We start from the raw sequence: 9,725 nt of genomic DNA, 5'->3' as shown, positions 1-9,725 counted from the left end.
AATAAATAAGGACAGACTCGGTGGCTCATGCCTGTAATCCTAGCACTTTGGGAAGCTGAGGTAAACAGATCACTTGAGGTCAGGAGTTAGAGACCCACATGGCCAACATGGTGAAACCCTGTCTCTACCAAAAAATGCAAAAAACTAGCCAGGCATTGCAGTGTGTGCCTGTAATCCCAGCTGCTCAGGAGGCTGAGGCAGGAGAATGGCTTGAACCTGGGAGGTGGAGGTTGCAGTGAGCTGAGATTGTGTCACTGCACTCCCGTCAGGGAGACAGAATGAGACTCCACCTCAGAATAAATAAATAAATTAAATTAAAAATAAAGTTTTGGCTGGACACGGTGGCTCATGCCTGTAATCTCAGTACTTTGAGAGGCTGAGGCAGGTGAATAACCTGAGGTTGGGAGTTTGAAACCAGCCTGACCAACATGGAGAAACCTTGTCTCTACCAAAAATACAAAATTAGCTGGACATGGTGGTGCATGCCTGTAATCTCAGCTACTTGGGAGGCTGAGGAAGGAGAATCACTTGAATCTGGGAGGCGGAAGTTGCAATGAGCGGAGATCGTGCCACTGCACTCCAGCCTGGGCAACAAGAACCAAACTCCATCTCAGAATAAATAAATAAATACATTTAATTAAAGTAATTAAGTTTTAGGACAGGGAAAACTGAATCATAGTGACAGAAATAAGAACAGAAGTTGCCCAAGGGAAGAGGGTGGGAGATAGCAAAGGGGCTGGAGGGAACACCCTCGGGTCCTGGACATGCTTCACATATGACAGATGAGTGCTCATATTTCTCAAGAGTCATGGCAGTGTGTGGTGGCTCACGCCTGAAATTCCAGCACTTTGGGAGGCCAAGGTGGGTAGGTCATTTGCAGTCAGGAGTTTGAGACTAGCATAGTCAACATGGTGAAACCCTGTCTCTACTAAAAATACAAAATCCAGCAGAGTGTGGTGGGGCGGGCCTGTACTCCAGCTATTTAGGAGGCTGAGGCAGGAGAATCACTTGAACCTGGGAGGCGGAGGTTGTGGTGAGCAGAGATCACACCACTTTACTACAGCTGGGGGTACAGAGAGAGACTCTGTCAAGAAAAAAAAAAAGAGTTATGAAATGTACACTTAAAATGTGTGCATTCATTTTATGTGTAAGTCATGCCTCAACATTTAAAAGAATGAAGAAATGTTGTGGGGCATGATGGCTCATGTCTGTAATCCCAGCAATTTGGGAGGCTGAGGCTCGAGGTTCACTTGAAGTCAGGAGTTGAAGACCAGGTTGGCCAACCTGGTGAGACCTCCCCCTTTGACCCTCGTCTCTACTAAAAATACAAAGAATTGCTGGGTGAGATGGCTCATGCCTGTAATTGTACTTTGGGAGGCCGAGCTGGGCAGATAACGAGTTCGGGAGTTCAATACCAGCCTGGCCAACAACCCCATCACTATTAAAAGACAAAAACTAGTTGGGCGTGGTGGCAGGCGCCGGTAATCATAGGTACTCGGGAGGCTGAGGCAAGAGAATCGTTTGAACCCAGGAGGTGGAGGTTGCAGTGAGCCAAGATCGTGCCATTACACTCCAGCCTGGGTGACAGAATAAGACTCTGTCTCAAAAAAATAAAGAAAAAAAAAAGAGTGAAGAAATGTCACATCTGTATGTAACATAGCACAGGAATTCTGTTTTTGTTTTTTACAATAAAGAGTGCTCACAAGAGACCAGGAAAACCCAGCATCTGCTTTGAGAGTACTGTTGGCACTTTTTCACACAGGTTGGAGGAACTGGTTATGGAATCTACAAAGGGATACGTGAGTGGACTCTCGTGTGCCGGGCAGGTGCATGAGAAGTGCATTACAGATATTACTGAGTACTTAGGGCCAGGCACATTGGCTGACGTCTGTAATCCTAGCGGTATGGGAGGCTGAGGTGGGTGGATTGCTTGAGCTCAGGAGTTTGAGACCAGCCTGGGCAACATGACGAAACCCCATCTCTATTCTTAAAAATTAAAAATTAAAATTAAAAAAAGGTTGGGCGCGGTGGCTCATGCTGGTAATCCCAGAACTTCTGGAGGCCAAGGCGGGTGAATTACCTGAGGTCAGGAGTTCAAGACCAGGCCAACACCCTGTCTCTACTAAAAATACAAAAATTAGCCAGGCGTGGTGGCATGCACCTTAGCTAATCTTGAGTAATCTTAGCTACTCAAGAGGTTCAGGCAGGAGAATCATTTGAACCTGGGAGGCAGAGGTTGCAGTGAGCTGAGATTGCACCACTGCACTCCAGCCTGGTCAACAGAGCAAGACTCCATCTTAAAATAAATAAATAATTTAAAAATTTTTTAAGCTATTTAATTAATTAATTAATTAATTTTTTTAGAGACAGGTCTTCACCATGTTGGTGAGGCTGGTCTCAAACTCCTGACCTTGTGATCTGCCTGCCTCAGCCTCCCAACGTGCTGGGATTACAGGCGTTAGCCACCGCGCTCAGCCTAAAAAATTAATTCTTTTAAGAAGCCTCTGAGGTCAGGATATTGTTATCCCCATTTTACAGAAGAAGAAAGTAAGGCACAGAGAAGTTCAGTAGCTCAATGTAGCTCAGAAATGGGAATCAGGGCCGGGCGCAGTGGCTCATGCCTATAATCCCAGCATTTCAGGAGGCTGAGGTGGGTGGATCATCTAAGGTCAGAAGTTCAAGACCAGCCTGGCCGACGTGGCGAAACCCCTTCTCTACTAAAAATACAAAAATTAGCCAGGCATGGTGGTGAGCACCTGTAGTCTCCCAGCTGCTTGGGAGGCTGAGGCAGGAGAATTGCCTGAACCCAGGAGGTGGAGGTTGCGGTGAGCCGGGATCGCGCCATTGCGCTCCAGCCTGGGTAACAAGAGCGAAACTCCGTCTCAAAAAAAAAAAAGAAACTCAGTCCTTTCCCTTTCTGTTTTCATGTCTTTAAGTACGTATTATTCTTTTGTTAAGATGCTATGTAAGCCCCAATTCTAACCACCTTCTTGAGTCACTCACCTCTGAGTACTCCCATGTACAAGTGTCATAATCAACTTCTGTTTATTGTTCTCTTGTTAATCTGTCTTTTGTGAGTCTAATGTATGGGGTACCAGCCAAGGAATCTCAGATGGGTACACGCCCTACTCACCTTCCTTCGTCCTTCCCCAAGATTCTGAGTTCACTGCTATTTAATCAACTCTACCTGTGCCGGGTTTTTGTTTGTTTGTTTAAGCTGGAGTTTTGCTCTTGTTGCCCAGGCTGGAGTACAGTGTTACGATTTCAGTGCACTGCAGCCTCCGCCTCCTGAGTTCAAGCAATTCTCCTGCCTCAGCCTTCCAAGTAGCTGGGATTATAGGGACACATCACCATGCCCAACTAATTTTTGTATTTTTAGTAGAGACGGAGTTTCATCACGTTGGCCATGCTGGTCTTGAACTCCTGACTTCAGGTGATCCACCCGCCCTGGCCTCCCAAAATGCTGGAATTACAGGCATGAGTCAACACACCCAGCCTGTGCCTGTTCTTATTCTGTCCTGGCCAAGCCTCTCATATTCTGCCATAGTTTCCTCATCTGTGAAACGGGGATTTTAAGAGTACCCACTTTCGGCCGGGCGCGGTGGCTCAAGCCTGTAATCCCAGCACTTTGGGAGGCCGAGGCGGGTGGATCACGAGGTCAACAGATCGAGACCATCCTGGTCAACATGGTGAAACCCCGTCTCTACTAAAAATTACAAAAAATTAGCTGGGCACGGTGGCGCGTGCCTGTAATCCCAGCTACTCAGGAGGCTGAGGCAGGAGAATTGCCTGAACCCAGGGGGCGGAGGTTGCGGTGAGCCGAGATTGCGCCATTGCACTCCAGCCTGGGTAACAAGAGCGAAACTCCGTCTCAAAAAAAAAAAAAAAAAAAAAAAAAAAAAAGAGTACCCACTTTCTGGGCCCATATGTGAGGTATGAGGACTAAACTCTGATTTTTATCTTGCCCAAATTTCTATCTAAGGGGTCTGGGAGGCATCATAAATTCTTATCAGATGGGTTTTATTTAACCCTATGTATTGCGACTGAGTTTCTAACCTGACTGACTCTGGCATACATTATGAGACAAAGAAGAAAATAAAAATATTTTACCCTAAAACATGTTTCTTTGTCATATTTTGAAATGGCCCTACAAAGCTGTTCTTTGTGTGGGGAAATTTGCATCCATAAAAAATCTCTATTAATACAGCTAGATCTTTTTCTTCCAGACCCTCCCCAATTCTAAAGATATTTACTAAGATCTGATTAGGAAACATTTACCTTTTTTTTTTTTTTCTTTTTTTGAGCAGGAGTTCTTTTGTTTTTATTTTTTTATTTATTTTTATTTGAGACAGGGTTTTACCATGTTGGTCAGGCTGGTCTTGAACTCCTGACTTCAGGTGATCCACTCACCTCGGCCTCCCAAAGTGCTGGGATTACAGGCATGAGCCACCGAGCCTGGCCCTTGAGTGGAAGTTTTACTCTGTTGCCCCAGCTGGAGTGCAATGGCTTGATCTAAGCTCACTGCAACCTCCGCCTCCTGGGTTCAAGCAATTCTCCTGCCTCAGCCTCCCGAGTAGCTGGGATTACAGGCACTGTAAAGAGACACGGTAGAGACAAGGTTTCTCCATATTGGTCAGACTGATCTCTAACTCCTGACCTCAGGTGATTGGCCAGCATCGGCCTCCCAAAGTGCTGGGATTATAGGCGTGAGCCATGGCGCCTGGCAACTCTGTCTCAAAAAAAAAAAAAAATTAGCCGGGCATGGTGGTGCATGCCTATAATCCTAACTACTTGGGAGGCTGAGGTGGAAGATTTGCTTGAATCTGGGAGGCAGAGGTTGCCAACTTGCTGAGAGATCACAGCACTCATTCCAGCATGGGCGACAGAACAGGACTCCTTCTCAAAAAAAGATTAAAAAAGAGGCCGGGTGCAGTGGCTCACGCCTGTAATCCTAGAACTGGGCAAAAGAGTGAGACTCCCTCTCAAAAAAAAGAAAAGAATTGTGTGTGGGGCAAACAGCAGCTTCTTTTAAGATGCTATGTAATCCCAACTACTCGGGAGTGTGGGGCAGGAGAATCACTTGAACCCAGAGGCAAAGGTTGCAGTGAGCCGAGATCATACCATTGCACTCCAGGCTGGGAATCTAGCCTGAGGAAAAAAAAAAATTCCTAACTACTGAAAAGTCCTGTGATTCACTTAGTCATTGATTTAGAAATTGTTTTTTGTTTGTTTGTTTTTGTTTTTTCTGAGACAAGAGTCTGGCTCTCTTGCCCAGGCTGGAGTGCAGCGACACGATCTTCGCTCATCACAACCGCCGCCTCCCAGATTCCAGCAATTCCCCTGCCTCAGCCTCCCGACTAGCTGGGACTACAGTTGTGCACCACCACGCCAGGCTAATTTTTGTATTTTTAGTAGAGATGGGGTTTTGCCATATTGGCCAGGCTGGTCTGGAACTCCTGACCTTGTGATCCACCCGCCTTGGCCTCCCAAAGTGCTGGGATTATAGACGTGAGCCACCATGCCCCGCCAGAAATCGTTTTTAACACACACGTAAAACGGTTTGGAAAGGAGCCGTTCTCTAATGGAAGGTGTGTTAGGGATTCGGGGCCAGGTTGAATGAGGTCTCTATTTCAGGTTGAGGTTTGTGCTTCGAGGCACTCCCGAGGACTTGCAGGTTTCCCAGTTTGCTCTGAGCAGAGTTGCTTGGCTGGAGAGCTCCGATGTCCCCATCCCAGGGTACATGCCTGTCACCTGCCTCCCTGGAACGGCCCTCGGAAGCCAGCGTCTTGCATGTGGGGATTTTGCCTGAAGCATCCTCCTTGGCCCCTAGCATGGCCAGGCTGGCAGCTGGAGAGTCCTGGCTGCCTAGCTGAGGGTCATGCCAGGCAAAGCAGGTTTCAACTTGGTGGATGATCAGAGGCCCCTCCCACTAACTCTCACGCCACTGCCTGCATATCCCCCGGGTGCCAGGCCCTGGAGCACACTGCACTGAGCTGGGCAGGAGGAAGGCGGTGGCTCTGAGGAATCCAATTGGGATGCAGAGAAGGAGGCCACTCTGGAACCCACCCTCAGGATGGTGGAGGACTCCAGGGAGTGAAACACACCCAGAGAACTTGGGTTTCACTGGGTCCTCAGGGGAAGCTGTGACACCGCGAAGGGAAGGGCACAGGCTCTGGGATTCCACAAGCCTGGGTTGAATCCCTCTCTGCCACTTTCCTGCGTGTAACTTCTGGGAACTTAGGTCATCTCTCTGAGCACCTATAAAATAGCAATGGTAACAACAGGTCAGGCGGGGTGGCTCATGACTGTAATTCCAGCAATTTGGGCGGTCAGGGCGGGTGGATCATCTGAGGTTGGGAGTTCCAGACCAGCCTGGCCAACATGGTGAAACCCCATCTCTACCAAAAATACAAAAATGGCTGGGCATAGTGGCTCACACCTTTAATCCCAGGAGTTTAAGACCAGCCTTATCAATATGGTGAAATTCTGTCTTTACTAAAAAGACAAAAATTAGCCAGGCATGGTAGGCACCTGGAGTCCCAGCTACTCAGGAGGCTGAGGCAAGAGAATTGCTTGAACCTGGGAGGCCAAGGCTGCAGGGAGCAGACATCGTGCCACTGTACTCCAGCCTGGGCAGCAGAGTGAGGCTCCATCCAAAAAAAAAAAACCTATCTATAGGAATAATGAGGATACAAATAGCCAATAGCTAATGCTAGGTGACTTTTGGTTATAAGGAAGTGGGTCAAAGTGAAGCCTGATTAATGCTTAATTATAACATTCTTTCCGCCTGGATTTCTTGTTAACCTTGTGAGGACGGCTTCATTACTACTCTCATTTGCAGGATATTTGCAGAACAAATACTGTGTTCTGGAAGCTGTGGTTGAGCCTGTGGACACAGCAGGAAACAAGATAAGTCTGAGCCTTCCCTCTTGAAGCTTGAGGTCTAATAAAGGGAGACAGAAAAGTTAAAAGGTAAGACTCTTGACCTTTCTGAGTCTCAGCTTCCCATACTATAAAATGGGTGTAATAATCTGTGACCCATGTCCTTACAAGCTGGTTGTGAGGCCCAAGAGAGATTAACGTGCTTTGTAAACTTGAAAGCATCTTACTAATATTAGCCGGGACCTTTCTTCATGTACTACTTTTAGCCACTTTTTCTGGTCTCGAACAAGATTTTTTTTTTTTTTTTTTGAGACAGTCTCACTCTGTTGCCCAGGCTGAGGTACTATGGCATGATCTCGGCTCACTGCAGCCTCTGCCTCCTGGGTTCATGAGATTCTCCTACCTCAGCCTCCCGAGTAGCTGGGACTACAGGCACATGACACCGTCCCCACTAGTTTTTGTATTTTTTAGTAGAGACAGGGTTTCACCATGTTTATCAGGCTGGTCTTAAACTCCTGACCTCAGGTGATCCTCCTGCTTCAGCTTCCCAGTGTTGGGATTACAGGCATGAGCCACCATAACTGGGATTTGAACCCAAACAGTTCCAGAGCTGTTTCTTGCTCTAGTCCACTCTTTTCAGCTGCCCCAGAGGGCCCTGCTTGAGATCGTGGGGTCAACTGTGCCCATCCCTGCTCCGTAAGTCATCTGGAAACCCCCTCCATATCAGACAGGTTGCCCAGGCATCCTGAACACCCTGTTTTGGACACAGAGCATTAGGTGGTGATGGTATAGGAGGAAAATGCCTCTGTGTCAGCCAAACTCCCTCCTTCCCTCTGAAGCAAGGAAGAGAAACCAGCTCAAGTCTTGAAAAATTTAATGAGGTTTGGTAAGAAATGCAATCTTTTGAAAAATGCGTGCATAATAACAGTGATTTAAACCACCGAGAAAATGAAAAATAATGAGTGGTTTCATTGAGAGAGTGGGAGGGACTGAGCCACGGCCTTGAGGGCGTGGACACACGGTTCCCCTCCATTCGTTCAGACTCCGAGACAGCTCAGCTTCCCTGGGTCTTAGTCTTCTCATTCCTCAAAGGAAGGATTGGATTCCAGCTAGAAAATGATACTTTGCAGAGCAACTAGTGGACACAGAAATGACTGTCTTGGGCGGGTGCAGTGACTCACACCCCTAATCCCAGCACTTTGGAAGGCAGAGGGGTGGATCACGAGGTCAGAAGTTCAAGAAGAGCCTGGTCAAGATAGTGAAACCCCATGTCTACTAAAAAATAGAAAAATTAGGCCAGGCACAATGGCTCACACCTGTAATCCCAGCACTTTGGGAGGCTGAGGCGGGTGGATCACGAGGTCAAGAGATCGAGACCATCCTGGTCAACATGGTGAAACCCCGTCTCTACTAAAAATACAAAAAATTAGCTGGGCATGGTGGCTCGTGCCTGTAATCCCAGCTACTCAGGAGGCTGAGGCAGGAGAATTGCCTGAACCCAGGAGGCGGAGGTTGCGGTGAGCCGAGATCACGCGCCATTGCACTCCAGCCTGGGTAACAGGAGCGAAACTCCGTCTCAAAAAAAAAAAAAAAAAAGAAATAGAAAAATTAGCCAGGCATGGTGGCGGGCACATGTAATCCAGCTACTCGGAAGGCTGAGGCAAAACTGCTTGAACCCAGGAGGCAGAGGTTGCAGTGAGCTGCAATCTCGCCACTGTACTCCAGCCTGGGTGACAGAGCGAGACTCCATTTCAAAAGAAAAAAAAAAAAAGAAATGGCTGTCTTTCATACATATAGGCCAAGATCAGGCTCTCAACAGTGATTTGCATCCTCTTGCAGTGCCGACTTCCTGCTACCTGAGCCCCATAATCTTGCCAGGGTCTGATGATGGGGTCTCACACTTGGCAATCCTTTTTTTTTTTTTTTTTTGGAGACAGAGTCTGTCACTCAGACTGAAGTGCAGTGGCGTGATTTCGGCTCACCGCAACCTCCGTCTCCTGGGTTCAGGCAATTCTCCTGCCTCAGCCTCCTGAGTAGCTGGGACTACAGGCACGCGCCACCATGCCCAGCTAATTTTTTGTATTTTTAGTAAGGATGGGGTTTCACCATGTTGACCAGGATGGTCTCCATCTCTTGACCGCGTGATCCACCTGCCTCAGCCTCCCAAAGTGCTGGGATTACAGGCGTGAGGCACTGCGCCCAGCCTCTCAGACATTTTTCATTTGAGCCATGTTCCCTGGTGGTTGAACCGTGCTCCTGGCCCCTGTATGGTCACTTATGATAAATCATTATAGATTTAATTCCCTAGCTGGGTTCACACATTGCCTTGAGCCTCTCTTCATGTTGTCCTCTCTGCCTGCATATGAATTCTTCTTTTCCTTAGCCTTTCTCTCAAAACCCAAGTCACAAATGCTATGCTCAGGCCCTCATACCGACTTGCTCTTGCAAAACCTCCAGTGCCCTTACAGTCACTCCCATCTATTCTGGGGTGTACCAGAGGATGTCCGGTGTCCACAGAGACCAAGTCCTCATCCCCACATGCCCTCTGCCATTGTCTCCCTTTCAGCCCTTGGCCAAATGACCCAGTCCAGGGCACCCCCTCCCCTGGAGCAGCTTCTTGTGCTAGCAGGAGAGGTGTAGAGCTGAGACAGGGAATGGAGGCCAATGTACCCCACACTCTATGTTGACTGTAGGCTAGGGGCCTGTTCCAAGGCCATGATGCAGTGGGGGGACATGCCGGGTCTTGGTGGGTCCTGGACACAGTAGGCACTCAGCCTGCACCGCTGACTTGTGGCCCATATGGTTCACTCCCAGGTACAGCACAGCCTGGAGTAGACACTGGG

The sequence above is a fragment of the Callithrix jacchus genome, chromosome 7 (assembly GCF_049354715.1).
Source record: "Callithrix jacchus isolate 240 chromosome 7, calJac240_pri, whole genome shotgun sequence".
Lineage (NCBI taxonomy): Eukaryota > Metazoa > Chordata > Mammalia > Primates > Cebidae > Callithrix > Callithrix jacchus.
This window is presented reverse-complemented; position numbering follows the sequence as displayed.